General features: G+C 39.9%; 1 protein-coding gene across 8 annotated transcripts in view; it reads left to right on the top strand.

Moving 5' to 3' along the window:
• The window catches only part of PLS3 (plastin 3), a 90763-nt gene that overhangs the window by 26449 nt on the left and 45685 nt on the right, over positions 1 to 18629 (top strand). For 2 of the 8 annotated variants that reach the window (XM_055269509.2, XM_055269510.2), the window contains exon 1: positions 6965 to 7046. The exons of 4 other annotated variants lie outside the window; for them this stretch is intronic. The gene's annotated coding sequence lies outside the window, so the exon portion shown is untranslated. Of the gene's footprint in view, positions 1 to 2951; positions 3045 to 6964; positions 7047 to 18629 lie in introns of those variants that run through there. 2 more of the 8 variants (XM_063634845.1, XM_055269507.2) reach the window with 2 other exon arrangements.

Raw genomic sequence — 18629 nt, forward strand, 5'->3', positions numbered from 1 at the left:
TTTGCTGTCTCTAAAATTAGATGGCTCCTTCATAAATATTACTGAATAAAGCACCGGTTTTCAAAAAGTGTGGCGCATGGGCTCATGGGGGTTAAAATTGCTTTCATGATAAAACTAAATTGTTATTTGTTTTTTCACTGTGTTAACATTTGCACTGATGACGCAAAAGCAGTAGTGGGTAAAGCTGCTGAATCAAGATAGTGGCCCCACACTGTAGTAATAGCCATTGTATTCCTCAGCACCATACCATCACCTTTAGAAAAAAATCTTACAACATGCATTTCATTTACAAATGTACTTGATGAAGCAGGAAAAAATAATTTTATTAAATCTCAATTCTTAGGTATGCATCTTTTTTAATATTGTGTGTGATGAGATGAGACATACCCATAAAGTATTTCTGCTGCATACGGATATATGACAATTGTCTTGAGGGAAAGTACTTGCACAGCTGTTTGAGTTGTGAGCTAAACTAGCTGCCTTTTTAAAAATAGAAAACCAGGGCGGGCGCAGTGGCTCACACCTGTAATCCCAGCACTTTGGGAGGCCGAGGCGGGCAGATCACGAGGTCAGGAGATCGAGGCCATCCTGGCTAACACGGTGAAACCCTGTCTCCACTAAAAATACAAAAAATTAGCCGGGCGTGGTGGCGGGCGCCTGTAGTCCCAGCTACTCGGGAGGCTGAGGCAGGAGAATGGCGTGAACCCGGGAGGCGGAGCTTGCAGTGAGCCAAGATCACGCCCCTGCACTCCAGCCTGGGCGACAGAGTGAGACTCCGTCTCAAAAAAAAAAAAAAAAAAAAAGACAACCATTTTTACTTTGAAAGATTGAATTAACTGATTATTCAGACCCGAGTATCTAACAGATACTTATTTTTAAAAAATGAACCAAGTGTGCCTCTCACTGCAAGGGAAACAACTGAGAGTATTTGTTTCCAATGGTAAAATTAGAGCTTTCAAGCAAAATTCAAAATTTTGAGAACTTGCATTGGTCACCATTTTATCCGATCAATACTTAGGCTTTTCTAATGAAATCGACAGTATAATTAATGAAAATGATTTGTTAGATTTTGTACAATGAAATGTGTCAGCATTTGGAAGACCCACATAACTTAATGAAACAATATTTTTCCAAATGACTAATATATGATGTTACAAAATCAAGCATGGGTAAAAGGCCCATTCTAAGTGCAAGATAGACCAATAGATTTTGAAAAAATCATTGATATTGAATCAGACTCTACATTGCAACCAACCTTTGAGAAACTACCACTTCTCGAGTTTTGGTGTAGTATTGAAGAATATCTGTAAGTATCTGGAAAGCCTCTTAAAATATTTATTTCTTTTTACAACAGTTTATCTGTAGGAGGCCAGATGTTCTTCATACACTGGAACCAAAACCGGTATTGCAAAAGATTGAATGCAGAAGCAGATATGAAAACCCAGCTTTCTTGTATTAGGTTAAACATTAAAGCGATTTGCAACAATGTAAACAATGCCACTCTTCTCACTACACTTTTTTTGAAAATATAGTTATTTTTCATTAAAAAGGTTATGTTAACATGTAATGGGCTTATTCTTATTTTTAAACAAATAAATATCTTAAAAATTTCGTAGTTGCAATTTTTGATGTGACAAATACACTGATAGATCTAACCCATGTGTCACCAAGCTCTTTGGGATCCTTGCATCCTGAGGCCAAAAAGTTTAGGAACTGCTGAGTTGGGTTTTTTGTTGTTGTTGTTGCCCTCCTTATCCCTTTGCCCCACCCCTCCACTTTTCTCCTATTCCCCTCTCTTTTCTTTTCTTTTCTTTTTTTGAGTGAGAGAGAGACCCTCAGGATAGAAAATTGTAGAGCATGTGAGTTATTTCTTTGTATGTTTTTATTAGCTATGAACTGAACATGTATGTCTTTTAAATTCATTCCTTGCCCCATGTGTAGTTTGATGTATTTTGACCTTTTCTTTATTTATTTTAAAATTTTGATTACTTAGTTACACAAATAAAGAGCTAGTAAATACTATCAGGGAGACAGCCCTTGGAATATTGATTTTTTTTTTTTTTTTTTGAGACGGAGTCTTGCTCTGTTGCCCAGGCTGGAGTGCAGTGGCGCGGTCTCGGCTCACTGCAACCTCCGCCTCCCGGGTTCATGCCATTCTCCTGCCTCAGCCTCCCTTAGTAGCTGGAACTACAGGCTCCCGCCACCACACCCAGCTAATTTTTTGTATTTTTAATAGAGACGGGGTTTCACTGTGTTAGCCAGTATGGTCTCAATCTCGTGACCTCGTGATCCGCCTACCTTGGCCTCCCAAAGTGCTGGGATTACAGGCGTGAGCCACCGTGCCCGGCCCGGAATATTGAATTTTATATTTTCTTTTGCAACAGTCTTGCTCTGTCGCCCAGGCTGGAGTGCAGTGGCAAGATCACAGCTCACCTCCTGGGCTCAAGCTATCCTCCTACCTCAGCCTCCCAAGTAGCTGGGACTACAGGCGACAGCCACCATGCCCAGCTAATTTTTTTGTATTTTTTTTGTAAAGACAGAGTTTTGCCATGTTGTCCACGCTGCTCTCGAACTCCCGGGCTAAAGTAATCCACCCACCTCTGCCTCCCAAGTTGCTGGGATTATAAGCACCAGCCACCATGCCTGGCGAGAATATTGAAATTAAGATATATTCTGTCAAAAAAAAAAAAAAGATATATTCTGACTTATTTTTCCCCAAATATGAAAAAAAAGATTACGTACATGGCTTGATTATTAAAATTGACACATCCATGCAACAAGTTTATATACCTAATGCTGTGCCTGGTATGAATTTCCTAAACTTTCCAATATAGTCCCAAAATTACAGTAGTAGTTTCTTGAATGTAAACTTGTTGCCTGTTTTATATGTTAGATCCCTTTGCTTCTATGCTTCACTCACTATGTTTGTTTGTTTGCTTTGTTTTTATAAGTCATGAAGATGGAAAAAAAAGCCGTTTCATGAAAGGAAAATAGATGAGTGTTGCTGAGGTGTGTCATTAAGCACAGTGGGAGAGGCCTCCAATGTACGTGTCACACACGGAAAGTATACCTAGTACTGGGTGTGGTGGAGAGCATGACGTCTGGATGAAAGTTGTAAGAGACTTTAAAAATACTATGCCTAGCTCTTGTGTTACAACTACATATTCCACTGATACTTATGTGAAACTCCCATAACTTTTTGGGGTGTGCCTCTTTTTTCCACCCTGGGGTGGGAGTGTGTCCACAAGTGCATGTGTGTGAACTCTTAACTTTATGTTTGTATTTTGAGATGGAGTCTCATTCTGTGGCCCAGGCTGGAGTGCAGTGGTGCAATTTCTGCTCACTGCAACCTCCACCTCTGGGGTTCAAGCTGTTCTCCTGCCTCAGCCTCCCAAGTAGCTGGGACTACAAGCGCACGACACCAATCTGGCTTTTTTGTATTTTTGGTAGAGACACGGTTTCACCACGTTGGCCAGGCTGGTCTCGAACTCCTGACCTCAGGTGATCCACCCACCTCAGCCTCCAAAAGTGCTGGGATTACAGGCCTGAGCCACCGCGCCCGGCCCGGGCTGAACTCTTAATGCCTGGCCTGAACTCTTAACTTTATGGTTTCTGTTTGTAACATCTAGAGAGTGACAGTGAGAATTTTGTTTCCATTGGCTTTCCTTAGCATTCATTTTGATGAATTTGGGATGCAATTTAAAAGCTGTTTTCATTCTGTGGCCTGCTGATTAAAATGTAGAATTTATTACAGAACCCTTGCCACCGTCTTGCATTCCCAAACCAGTGTTCATCACCCATAGTAAACACACATGCACATACACAGACACGCTCCCCACCGCCCCCTTCACGCACATACCCACACACAACTCGGTTGGTGAATGAGATAGAAGTTTACAAAATGGGCCACATGCTAAAACTGGTTAAATTACTGATGTGGTAGAACTGTCTTTTAGCCCAGGCACGACTGCTGACACCTGTAATCCCAGCACTTTGGGAAGCCAAGGTGGGTGGATCACCTGAGGTCAGGAGTTCTAGACCAGCCTGGCCAACATGGCAAAAACCCGTCTCTACTAAAAATGCAAAAATTAGCCGGGCATGGTGGCAGGTGCCTGTAATCCCAGCTATTCGGGAGGCTGAGACAGGAGAATAGCTGGAACCCGGGAGGCAGAGGTTGCAGTGAGCTGAGATCGAACCACTGCACTCCAACCTGGGTGACAGAGCGAGACTCCTTCTCAAAAAAATAAAGAAAGAAAAGAAACAAAAAACTGGCCGGGCGTGGTGGCTCACGCCTTGTAATCCCAGCACTTTGGGAGGCTGAGGCGGGCAGATCACGAGGTCAGGAGATCGAGACCATCCTGGTTGACACGGTGAAACCCCGCCTCTACTAAAAATACAAAAAAAATTAGCCGGGCATGGTGGCGGGCACCTGTAGTCCCAGCTACTACTCGGGAGGCTGAGGCAGGAGAATGGCGTGAACCCGGGAGGTGGAGCTTGCAGTGAGCCGCGATCCCGCCACTACACTCCAGCCTGGGTGACAGAGCGAGACTCTGTCTCAAAAACAAAAAACAAAAAATAAAAACCCCAAAACTGTCTTTATGTCCTACCTAGCATTTACTAAGTAGAAGATGTGCCCTCTGGAAGGGCATATCTATTCCTAGAACTTTAACTACAATGCTTTGCAGTAGAAATATATGCTATTATATTAAGGTGAAGTGACTTTAGAATTAGTAACTCGGTGTTGACAGATCACGCAGATCGAAGATTAGCCTTGGAGTTTGGAAAGCTGGAGAGCATATATATTCCAGACGACCAGGAAAGGAAAAGTCAGAAAAACAGTTTTTAAGTAGTACTGTTATAACGACCTGTAAAACTTGAAACGAGAGAAAGCTGTCTTCTAAAATGAAGAATTACATATTTAAAACATTAATTTTCTCAATGATACTACTACATATCTGAAAAGGGTGGTTACGTAGCATTTGGGACAGACCCATCTCAGTGGTTTGAGGCAACAGGTGTGGCTGAAGAAAAGGTAAGGCTGGGGAAAAGCCAACATTTCTGGTCTAAACTGATACTGTCTTCTTACCTGAGGCAGTTGCCTGTGCCCTGGTTTTCTCTGTCTGAAAAATGCATGATAACACATACTCTTCAAATTAGCTCAGAATGCTTGGTAGTTACCTACTATTCCCTGACAGGCCACAGGCAGATAGTTCTATGCTGGTTTTAGAAATGGAGAATTTGGTACTCAGAAAAGTTGAAGAAGCTTCATTCACATAGTGAGTCAGCAACAAGGACAGAAGGAAAAACATGTCCTCTGACTCCTGCCATTATATTCCTTCTCTTCTGCATTGTGTTGCCTTTTGATATTTCACGAAGGTTTTGTGATTGGTGAAATAAATTAAAGCACTTCCATGAAGGAGACAAAATGTAACCCAGTGTCTGCTGATGGTGGTTAGTGATGAGGACAGGAGAACACTGTCTGCCTCATAATGGGGACGATCCGGTGAGGGCTCCTTTTCACAGGTGCCCACACTGTGAGTCACCTCCTTATGCTGAGAGTTCAGTATGCTATCATAAAATACTTTGTTGTATATTATTTATGAAGGAGTAGATTATCTATTGTCTCACTTTCTTTCATTCTCATGAGGTAGATTACAGCAGCAGATGGCATTATGCATGCTTTATCCCAGACAGATGATAATAATATCTGCTACTTACTGAGTACCTTGCTGGACCCAGACACTCTTACATATTTATATCTTCCCATTGGGTCATCGTGTGGACCTTGTGAAATATGTGGAATAGCTCCATTGTTATAGATATGAACCCGGGGCTCAGAGAAGCTAAGTAATTTATTCAGGGTCACACAGACTTACAGGTCTGTCAGACTCCTAAGACCCTGATGCTTTCATTGTGCTGCATTTCCTTTCAAATTATTAACTTGCCCTATGTCAGTACAGAAACGGCCTCTTCAGCCTAGCCCAGTGCTCCAACTGATTGTTCTCTCTCATAAAAGGCACTCACAACTAACTACTTGCTTAATTTAGCAATTCACTGATTAGATTGCTAGACCAGTTAAAGGCAAATTTCAATAATGAGATCAGTTATCACGTATCTAGTACTTACCATGCGCCAGGCTATGATCTAAATTTATGACACATATTAAATCATTTAAGCCTTACAACCATGTATAAAATAGTGAACTGTGATATGATGGAATTGCTCTTATCTTCATCCCGGGATGAGAAAATAGAGGCAGAAGAGTTTTAAGCAATTTGCACAGTTAATAAAGTGTGGAGCCAGAATTCGAACCCAATCTGGCTCCAGACCTCTTTACTATGGCTCTCAGTTAGAAAATTATTCGGTTCAGCAAGTGTTGGCTTAGTTCCTGTGTGCTATGCCAGCAGAAACTATAGTTCCTACACAGAAGAGCTTACATTTTTGACATAAATCAAAATGTATATATTTGAAATAAATGCTACAACACCTTAGCATATGGGGTGTAAATGTTGTGTATGGATCAGAATGAATCATAGAGACTGTAAGTGAGTGGCCTGAGAGTTAATTTGCCTTTGCAAGTGATGTTCTTGACTATAGACGAGTGACTTGGGCACTAGGGAGAAGCTGTTCCATGTGTTCTAAAATAAGCAGGTTACTTGGCTACTGTTCAAACTCTAAATAGGTATATGGGTTATAGCTATTTGACCTGAACTAACTTTAAATTCCCCTGAGTCCTTGTATGATTTTGGGGGGGAAAAAAAAGGAAGAAGAAAAAAGAAAACTTTCTCTCTAAATGCTGCGTTTAAATTAGAATTTATTAAATTCTCGGCAAAATACTGCCAGGCTGACAGGAAGGGGATTCGTAAGTATTGTATCATTCTTTTGTCAGGGTGTTCTCTTTTTCTAGCAGGAAGTGTTGTGACTTGCTCTCTAAAGTTGCAATTGTAAGAAGAATGTTGGGTTTCCAGATTGCTCTTCTGGGCGTGGGAGAAGGTTCTGTCTATCAGTGCTGCGAGAAAGGAAAGAAACAAGTTTGCTCTCAGCGGGTAACTATTTTAATATTATTTTGACAGGCTCTAACTTTCAGATTACTAAATCTAAATTTAAATACTAAATGATTAAGCAGAAATTTACTTTAAAAAGCTTGAAATTCCTGTTATTTATTTGGGTAAACATTTGGAGTCCCTTTAAAAATATTATTTATTCAAGTAGAATAAAATTTTTGTTAAGAGAAAATTTTGAAGTTTAGATTCTAACCTGTTCTGTGTGTATTCTGTATTTTTCTTTATTTAGAGAATGTTTAGGGAGTTTATACTTTTTAAAAATAGGTTTTGAAATCCTAATTATACAGCCGTATTTATCAAGTTAAGTATCTAAAACACTAAATAATAGAAATTATTGTCTATATTTGTGCTGGGGGTGGGATTTCAAATGCCTTTGATCCCAGTTACATGGTTTTTCAAAATTCTGTAAAATGGAGATTGAGGTGGCTGTCATGACAGAACATGTCACGATTAGATTGATATTCTACTCTTTCTATATGAGTTAAATCAAGCAGTTGTCTTAGTGTTTATAATTTACAAAATAATAAACATCCCTTGTGATTAAATTTTGATGGTGTTATTGGTACTTGGCAGCAATAGTGATTTCTGGTGCTCAGATACATCAGGATTTTCCATCACATGGTTGTCATATAAGTTTAATTTCCCCATATTTCTGGCAAAGGGAAGTATAGCTAGTTATACAGTCAATCCTCACTCTGAGTTGAGTCACCTCTCTGACTGGTTGTACTTAGTATGCGCATATGAAGTAAAAAGCGAAGCATGAAACAAAACACCAGTTTTTTCAATTAACAAGTGCTGTATTTGCTAACATATAAGCAAGGTATATAACACTGCAAGAGGCATTTTCAGTGACTTGCCGATAGCTTTCTGCTTAGTGTATATAGTGATTTGAGTTGTAGGTCACAATATTTTATGGCATTTTTATTTTGAATTGAAATGAAGCATGGTAACTAGTCTGATCTTGCCTAGCATCTCTCTCTCTCTCCCTCTCTCTCTCACACACACACACACACACACACACACACACACACACAGACACACCCCACACACACATATCCCTGAAAGTTGCCCTTGGCTTCACTCAAACATATGTTAATTTTCATAAGAAAGGAAACTAGAAATACTTCTTAGGTATGAGAATTAATTAATTTCATTAGCAGTAGATTTATTTTCCCATAAATTATTCAGATTTTGGGGATAGATTTAAAAGTTGACTTAGGCATGGAAGACATTGGACCTTTTAAAAGGAAAGTGGGCTATTTCAATCTAAGAAGTTAGTTAATGTACCTTAGCTTTCTGAAGCTAGGGGAAGGAGAGGTGTCTTTTTGTTGTGTCTTTGGGTTTGAAATAGTATTCTTCATCCCAGGAAAAGGGGCTTTTAGACCATAATTGAGACTTGCATTAAATAGCTGCAGAATTCTTGCCTGAAAAACATTTAAATGATGTCTTTAATCTGACCAAATTGAATTGAATATTTCTATTATTGGAAAAAGCTATGTATTAATTTATTTTTAAGTAGCCATTGCTTTCAGATCTTATCTTTGTTTATTACGTATAAAAAGAGGAAAGGAAACTTTTACCTAAAATGGAGGTATTTGATATTCCTCCAGGAAATGACACAGGATTGGGCACCCTTTGGGGTTTAAGTGACTCATAGATATTGGTACTGAAAACAAAACAAAACAAAAGATCAGTTAGAATCTAGCTAATGATCAATTATAGCACAGAATAGAGGTATTTCCAGAAAAATGAACTCATTTCTTAATAGCTATGTAGGGGTGAAATCACAGGATTTCTGAGATTTGCTTTAAAATAATTCATGGAAGAGAGACAGGGAAGGAGGGAGGGAGAAGAAAGGACAGGAAGAGAGAATAGATGAACCAAGCAAATGTGGGGAAATCTGGATAAATGCAGAATCTGTGATGGGTTTATGGGTTTTTTTTGTGCTATTTTCTCTTGTATATATTGAAAATAGTGACAATGAAAAATGTTAGTAGACCTTTAGTTTGGGGGCAATTTATATTTACTTTTTTTTTTTTTTTTTTTTTTTTTTTTTTGAGACGGAGTCAGTCTCACTCTGTTGCCCAGGCTGGAGTGCAGTGGCACGATCTTGGCTCACTGCAACCTCCACCTCCCGGGTTCAAGCAGCTCTCCTGCCTCGGCCTCTCGAGTAGCTGGGATTACAGGCACCCACCACCACGCCCGGCTAATTTTTGTGTTTTTAGTAGAGACAGGGTTTCACCATATTGGCCAGGCTGGTCTTGAACTCCTTATATTTACTTCTAAATGTCAACTTTTATCTATAAATTGCAGGCCTGTGAAAACATGATGTATGCATGATGTGTATGACTGTAAAGGTGAAATATGCTGCTTGAATGCCAAAATGGTTGAAAGTAAAAACTGCTTCTGAAAAGGTTTATTTCTGTTTGATTTTCAGCTAAATTCAAAGGACAGGTCACAAACATCTTGAAGAGTTTTTTAGTATCTTGAAGTATTAAACAAGGGTAGTTAAAGCATGATAACAGGCCAATTGTATGTGAAGAATGTGAAGACGTTATTGAACTTGACTATTTTGTTCACAGCTTTCTCCAATAGAGTATGTGTTTTTAAAACCACGTGAGAGGACTATATAGCCTGCATGATGTGTAGGTCTGTGCACTTTCCCTACTCACCTCCATCGAAGTTTATTTATTGAACAAACTTTCAGTAGGTGCTTGTGGTGAGCCAAGATACAAAGTCAAATAAGATACCAACCGTGCTTTCAAGGAGCTCACAGGCTCGTGGAGGAGATAGAGAAAGAAATAGATGTCATCACCCTGAAAGCTGAAGAGGGCTATAGGAATATGGGGAAGGGGAGGAACTGGTTAGCAACTATGACCCTGTGACGCATCTTCTTTAAAATAATACAAGGCTGGGCAGAGTGGATCACGCCTGTAATCCCAGCATTTTGGGAGGCCTAGGTGGGCAGATCACTTGAGGTCAGTAGTTCGAGACAAGCCTGGCCCACATGGTGAAACCCTGTCTCTCCTAAAAGAAGAAAAATTAGCCAGATATGGTGGCGCATGCTTGTAATGCTAGCAACTGCAAAAGCTGAGGCTGGAGAATCGCTTGAACCCAGGAGTCGGAGGTTGCAGTGAGCTGAGATAGAGCCACTGCACTCCAGCCTGGGTGACAGAGCAAGACTCTGCCTCAAGAAAATAATAATAATATAAAATAAGGCTGGGTGCGGTGGCTCACGCCTGTAATCCCAGCACTTTGGGAGGCCGAGGCGGGTGGATCACCTGAGGTCAGGAGTTAGAGACCAGCCTGATCAACATGGTGAAACCCCGTCTCTAGTAAAAATACAAAAACTAGCCAGGCGTGGTGGTGGGCGCCTGTAATCCCAGCTACCCAGGAGGCTGAGGCAGGAGAATCACTTGAACCCGGGAGATGGAGGTTGCAGTGAGCCAAGATCATGCCATTGCACTCCAGCCTGAGCGACAGAGCAAGACTCTGTCTCAAAACTAATAATAATAATATAATGTAATATAATATAATACAAACAGAAAATTGGAGATGGTTTAATTCGTTGTGGGTATTACAGTGGTAGAAGAGGGCTAAAATGGCTTAGTCTAACCCCATGCTCAACTTTGCAAATAACTGTTCTGCTCTCATCTCTCTTCCCCGCCCTTCTTAATAAACCATTATATGTTTCTTATGCATCCACAGGGGTTATTGGGGCAGTGTACATGCAGAACAGAGCAATCTCTTCTTCACATTAAAGAGCAGACTGATGTTTAAGTTTCCTTAAAGGTTTTAGATATATCCAAGGCCGAATTATAGTTATTAGGTAGGCAGCTACTTGGAGTTGGATAAAAGGTAGAGTTAGCCTTCAGTCACAGATAGGGCCTTCTAAAGTTCATTTCTCAATTGATTTGGAATTTGAAACATATTTTGTCATGGAAATAGTAGTAAGGTTTTTCAGGTTACTTTACAAGTATCCCTGAAATTTTATATTATGTTATCTGGCATGATATGATTTTGTTCTATGATATCTTATTTTATTTTCATTGTATTCTATGTGAATTGTAGAAGCACAGTTGCTAAATATATCCAGATTTATGCTCCATCAGCCAGTTACTTTATTCTCTAGTTCCTGATACTATACAATCTAATCAGTGTATATAATAATGCCTCATGAGAAAATACGGTCAATTTTATTTGGGGTACCTAATGATGTCCTCTGTTTAGTTGTACAATTTGCAGCTGAAATATTAAGTAGAATGAACAGAAGAGCTAGACCTGAAAAATAACTTTCCGAAGTAATGTCTGCTATACGTGGTGATTATTTCTTTCATAGATGTTTGCTCGCCACATTGACTGTAAGAAGCAATTTTTGGCTGGGCGTGGTGGCCCATACCTGTAACCTCAGCACTTTTGGAAGCCAAAGCAGACAAATCACTTGAGCCCAGGAGTTCAAGACCAACCTGGACAGCATGGCAAAACCCCATCTCTCCAAAAAATACAAAAATTAGCTGGGGTGGTAGTGCGTGCCTGTAATCCCAGTTACTCAGGGGGCTAAGGTGGGAAGATTTCTTGAGCCCAGGAGTTGGAGGCTTCAGTTATCATGACACTGCACTCCAGCCTGGGCAACACGGTGAGATTCTATCTCAAAAAAAAAAAAAAAAAAGAAGAAGGAGAAGCAGCAATTTTTGATAATGCTGATGTGCTAGAATTAATGCACAGTAAAACACTTCACCACTTTTCCTTCTGCTTCAACCTTTCCTAGACTTTTAGGACTAGGAACCTATGACACACGTGAGGGCATTTAGATTTTGACTCCCTTATTTTGACTTTCAGAGCAATAAATCATTAAATAAAAATTATGCGTATAGCCTCTTAAGCCTTTACAATTACTCCTTTACCAAGATTCCGTGAAAGTTTTCTAAAATGAGTCAAGCAAAATTCCAAGCCACTTGTTCTTGAGAAAAATCTTGAAAGAAAAAAATATTAAAATGAAAAGTAAATCACATAGACACTTGAGTGTTTGTTTTATATTAAGACTAAGTTATTAGCACTGATACAATGGGAATGGTTTTTCACAATACTTAGCATTCAAGAGGCTGAAATTAAGCAGTATTAATACAGAGAAGCAGAAGCCTGTCATATATAGGAATGAATGTGTCATAGGACAAAGTAAGCATTTGTGTGCTTTTTTTTTCAGAATATTGCGTTTTATGATCAGTGCCAATTTAACACCAATGTTTTAAATAAATAACTTTTAGAACTCTGTATAGTCTTTACTGAACTCATTGTCTATATTCTGTATGTTTTATACAATTAAAGTTTTGGTTATTTTAGTTCAAGGCTTAAGTGAATCCCTTATCCTTTTAAGTAATGAAAACAAGTTAGTATTAGCTGGAGGGGGTTACTATCTGCATTTTCTGGCAACTGTTCTTATTTCTCGATATCATGGTCATATTTGTTAGGAGCTTTTTAAGTTATTTTCCAAAGGCTATACTAGGCATGGACCTTCTCTCTGCAAAGCAACGTGTAGTCTCTTTGTTCTTGTTTTTCTGGGAAGAGTAGTTAATTGGCTGGGCACTGCAGCTCAAGCCTGTAATCCCAGCACTTTGGGAGGCTGAGGCGGGAGGATCACTTGAGCCCTGGAATTTTAGACCAGCTTGGCAACATATTGAGATCCTGTCTCTACAAAAAAAAAAGAAAAGAAATAAATAAAATTTAAAAATTAGCCGAGTATGGTGGTGCATGCTTGTAGTCCTAGCTACTGGGAGTGGAAGGTGCTGAAGCAGGAGGATCACTTGAGTTGAGGCCAGGAGTTGGAGGCTGCAGTGATCATGCCATTGCACTGCAGCCTGGACATCTCAGCAAGACTCTATCTCAAAAAAAAGAAAAAAAAAGGAAAGAGGGAAAAAACAGTTAATTACCTTTCCTTCAACACGTGCTTTTGCTTTTTTTTTTTTTTCAGCTATGCTTGGAGAAACACATTATTATTATTAATTATTATTATTATTATTATTTTGAGGTGGAGTCTTGCTGTGTCGCCCAGGCTGGAGTGCAGTGATCCAATCTCAGCTAACTGCAGCCTCCGCCTCCTGGGTTTAAGCAATTCTCCTGCCTCAGCCCCCTGAGTAGCTGGGACTACACATACGTGCAACCAGGCCCTGTTAATTTTTGTATTTTTAGTAGAGACGGGGCTTCACCATGTTGGCCAGGATGGTCTTGATCTCTGACCTCGTGATCTGCCCGCCTCGGCCTCGCAAAGTGCTGAGATTACAGGCAGGAGCCACTGCGCCTGGCCGAGAAGTACATCTTTTTAATTGTGCTTCACAGCTTTGTGTCCTGGGCAAAGTCAACGACTATCCCAGGCACTTGTTTATTCCCTAATACAATTTAGGGAATGAAATTATGGAACTCTACAGACTTCTTAGCTTTCAAATTCTCACTGCTGTGATCACTGGATATTGGGAATACTGGGAATTTTCACTCCCTCTAAACATTGCAATTGGTTGGAGTATTTTATTCATTTTTTATGTTTATTTTTTTAGAGGCAGGCAACCATAGCTCCCTGCAGCCTCAAACTCCTGGGCTTCAGTGATCCTTCTGCCCCATCCTTCCTAGTAGCTAGGACTACAGGCTCAGGCCACCATGCTGGCTGATTTAATTTTTTTTTTTTTTTTTTAGAGAAGGAGTCTCGCTATGTTGTACAGGTTGGTCCCGAACTCCTGGCCTCAAGCAATTCTCCCACTTCTGCCTCCCAAAGCACTGGGATTACAGGGATGAGCCACCACCCTCAGCCTCAGTTGGTATATTTTGTAAGCCATGCCTATGTAACCAACATCCAGCAATGAGAGTAAAAGGTGAAGTTTAGACTGTTCTCCAGAAACAAACAATCTTGAAATGAGACTTGCAGAGCAAAGAATTACACAAGTTTTTGTGTGCTATTCGTGAAAGAAGGATTTTCTTTTATTGAGGAAGATTGTTCTCTTTGACCAAGTTTAAGAATCTATGTAAAGAAGGTAGATAAACTGAACCAAGTAGGACAATGGAAGTCCCAGCTAGACTGTCCTCATATCCACTTATGTAACTATAGGGAGAAGTCTATAATTAAATTTCAAAATTTTGTGGCAAGATTCTAAATTCTGTGGGAGTTGAAGAGAAAGATCAGTGAGAGGTGGAGTCATTGGGAAACATGCTTTGGGAGAGGATGAGGCTTCTGAACCTTGCTTGAAGGGTGAGTAGAATTTGGATAGAGAGAGAGGAAAAATAGAGGAGGGTATTCTAAGCATGAGACGCAGATAGAGAGAGAGGAAGTTCTTAATGGGAGACAGGAAAAGCAGAAGAGACCAGGATAAAACAAAAGGTACTGATAGAGGAGAATCCAGAACCAGCTGTAATAGAAGAAACACAGTTCTGTGAGAGTACTGGGAAGATAAATTTTATCTTGGGTGCGGACAATCTGAAGATACTTCCTGAAATATGCTTTTGAAGTGTCTAGATAGATGGGTGAAGAGCATTCCACTGGAGAGATCCAGTGGTCTCTCCAGGGAGTGGAAGAAGCGGGAAAATACGTGGCCTGTTTGGGGAATAAGGTCTCTTGAGAGTGTTGGGTTCAAGGGTGTAGTACATATAACGGGAAGTAGCATTGGAAAGATGGGCAGACATAAAGCTAGAAGTCAAGTCAGAAAAGTGTAGGGCCTTGAATGCTGTACTAAAAAGGTGGGACTTTCTTTTGTCTGGAATGTTTATAAGATCTACTCGGCCGGGCGCGGTGGCTCACGCTTGTAATCCCAGCACTTTGGGGGGCCGAGGCGGGTGGATCACAAGGTCAGGAGATCGAGACCACGGTGAAACCCCGTCTCTACTAAAAAATACAAAAAATTAGCCGGGCGTGGTGGCGGGCGCCTGTAGTCCCAGCTACTCGGAGAGGCTGAGGCAGGAGAATGGCGTGAACCCGGCAGGCGGAGCTTGCAGTGAGCCGAGATTGCGCCACTGCACTCCACCCTGGGCGACAGAGCGAGACTCCGTCTCAAAAAAAAAAAAAAAAAAAAAAAGATCTACTCTTCAGGAGATTAGCAATGTAAAGATTGCACTGGAGGAAGACGGAACAGCAGGCAGACCTGATTAAAAAAAACTTTTGTGGGGTGGGGGGAGGGGGGAGGGATAGCATTAGGAGATATACCTAATGTAAATGGCGAGTTAATGGGTGCAGCACACCAACATGGCACATGTATACATATGTAACAACCCTGCACGTTGTGCACATGTACCCTAGAACTTAAAGTATAATAAAAACATATATATTAAAAATTTAAAAAAAAAACTTGTGGAGTAGGCCAGACATGAGGTGATGAACAGATACGATGGAAGAATCTCAGAGATTGCAAGGCAACAATCCAGAGGGATTGGTGGTTGACTGATCCTCCCTTTGTTTTTTATGGTCAGACTGCAGTCTGGAGACAGAGGAAAGTGGGAAAGTTGAAAACGAGACCTGATTTGGCAGGAGAAAGAGTTAGAAAAAAACAGGGAAAATAATGTGGCAGTAAGTTAGATTGGAGACATTTAGACTTTCCTAACTTGAATCTTCCTCACTGACTTTCCTTCTCCCTTGGCCACTTCTAAATTGGACCCTGATCTGCTGCTGTGAGTGTGTCTGTCACTAACCCTAGGCACAATACCCTTGCCCCAGTGATGTCTCTCTGAGAATGCCCTTACCGGGGATGTCTATCAGAAAATCCTACTTGCGCTCAAAGACAGAGTTCAAATGTCACCTCAGAAAAAACTTTTCTGACTTCTACCATTTAGTATATATAACTATGATGGCATGATAGCAGTAATGTTGTATCTTTGTTTTTCCATCTGTTTCCCCCACTAGACAGTAAGCTCTTCCAGAAAGAAGGAGATTTGGATCCTAATTGTCTCTTATCTGGAGCACCCAACACAGTGCCTGGTACATACTAATCCTTAAGTTAACGCTTGATGAATATAAATAAATAAGTGGGTGAGTGTGGTAGACATTCAAGTTGGGAATCTTCTAAAGTCATTAGGAAACATGAGACTGGAGCTTTAGTAATCATAGTATTAATAGGTGAGTTTTAGCCCACAGTGTTGCACACCCATCTAAGCTAGAGACTAGTGCTGAGCTGTTCACTTACCTAACTAGGGAGGTGGCAGGATGACAGTTTCTATTGGTAAAGGTAGGTATGCAAAGTGTGGGTGTTCAAAAGCACTGCCTGTTTTGGGTGGAGGAAGGTGACAACACCCCTTTTCTGATCATTCTTGAATTGTTCACACATAATGGTGGCTAACTTGTTTATTTTCATTTATAGTGAAATAATGTATTTCTTCCATGTTTTGTCCCCTCTTTGTTGCTTTCTTGTTCATTTTAGGAGCTCAAGTATGTGTTGCCCAATCTCTGATTTAAGTAATGAGCTTCTCTTTTCCAATTCTATTTACCATACTAGTGGCTGGGATGAAGTCTCTGGTGAATGTCCTGTTTTTATCTTTTGGCTGCCTTTCAATTTCAAGAAAAAAAATCAAGTTTATGATCAAAGTTGGTTACTCCCAGATGAGTTTCCCATGTGCATTCTCTTTCTCCTGGACCTCATGGTACTGAATGACACAGATGAATAAGTAGATTATTCAGTCAGCTGCATTCCTAAAGTGAGTGAGTGCTTTAGGAGATAAAATAGGCACCCCCGTCCCCCTTCAAATACCTTTCAGAATTTGAGTAATAGTTTCAGGTAGTTGTAGGTATATCTTTCTCAGCAAAGATCTGTGTTTAGGGTTTATGTATAGTTAAATGAGCCGGTGGAGTGGTTTCATAATTGCAGTATTGTTAGTCGAACTCTGTAATTAGGGATGACTTCATAGGCATAAGATTCTTCTATGGGTGACGCCCTGAATTCATACCCAGTTGTACACTATATCCTTTTATGAAAAAACAAACAAGCAAGGTTTTGTTTGCTTTTGTTTTATTCCCTTATTTGAAAATCTGTTTTCCTGTGTCATATGTTTAGTGAAGGAGGGCTGGCTTTTTTCTATAGCTTTCCCTTTTCCTTTACAGAAATGGCAGGCATAGGAGCTAAGGAGGAAACAGAATTTGGGACAGATCAAAGTGCTTTGCAGATGAGTGAATTCAGAAAAACGTAGAGACTCCAGGAGGTTTTATTTCTGATAAGTATTAAAATTGCTGAGTTTAAATGGAGGAAAAATATATCTCTTTTCTTTGAATGTCAGTTCTCTTTCTCTCTCCCTCTCTCTCATCATGTAAATAAAGTCCACTTTCACGTGGTGGCACACATCTGTAGTCTCAGCTACTCAGGAGGCTGAGGCAGGAGGATTGCTTGAGCCCAGAAGATTGAGGCTGCACTGAGCTGAGATTGCACCACTGCCTGGGTGACAGAGTGAAACCCTGTCTCAAAAAAAAAATAAACACATAAAGTCCACTTTTGTGGGAAGACAGACTGGGAAAGAGGACATATTTGAAAATCAGGGTTTTTTTCCTTTGCCTGTCAATCACATATTGTGAAATTGGGGTTAAACTTTTATTCAGCAAGTAATACTTTCTCTTCATCTTTTTCCAGTACTCATGAAAAAATTTGCAAATTAGGAGGAATGTGACAATATTGACAAACTGTTAGCTATTTTGAAAAGTGATCCTAAAATATTTAAAGAAAAATTGTTGTTTATTTGTTTGTATATCTCCTGTCTGCTCTTTAAATTGTGTTTAGAAACTGGCCTTATGGAGGAGCCAAATTGAGTCATGGATAAAAAGTGACTGACAGGTTTTCCTTTAGGCCCATCTTTCTTAAATTACTTTGACTAAAGGCTTGTAATTTTTATATATGAGGGAGACCTATTATACTCTGTAGTCAGTAATTATAGGGAGATGAGATAACTTTTCATTTATCCCATGTAAAAGGCTATTAGTAGAACTAATGCCTTATATTTATTTATACAGCTCTTCACAATTAACCCAGGCATTCATTTATTCCCTATTTTCTTTCATGAAGGATTTGAAGTTGCTATGTAATACTTCATAGTTCACAATATGCTGTCATACATACCATCTGTAATCTTCATTAGGACCTGGGGGAAGTAGGTATTATTATCACTGTTTTCAAATGAGGAAACTTAGGCTGAGACAGATTAATTAAACTTGCTCATGGACACATTACTAGGAAATAGCAGAACCAGAGCAATAATTGATGCCTTCTAATTTCACGTCCAACATCTTTCTGTTAAAACATACTACCACCTTGGGCGTGGTACAACAGCTTGGTGTACTGGTACTTGAGATTAAATGAAGTGTCTACAGGGCAGTATTGATGTCAAATCTTGTGTTTTGCTTTGTGAACCCATCCGGGATGTTTTAGTAGCTTTAAGAGAAAAAAGTCCTATAGTACAATGAATGCCCCATGAAGAGGAATAGAGCTTCTGTTATTTTAATTTGTAAGATTTTAATTTTTTAATATCTTCACTCATTTCCAAGTTACTTAATGTGATGTTTTCTCTCAAGATAGTACTTTACTGCTTGACTTCCTTAAAGACACCATCAAGTAC

This window comes from Symphalangus syndactylus, chromosome X (assembly GCF_028878055.3).
Source record: "Symphalangus syndactylus isolate Jambi chromosome X, NHGRI_mSymSyn1-v2.1_pri, whole genome shotgun sequence".
Lineage (NCBI taxonomy): Eukaryota > Metazoa > Chordata > Mammalia > Primates > Hylobatidae > Symphalangus > Symphalangus syndactylus.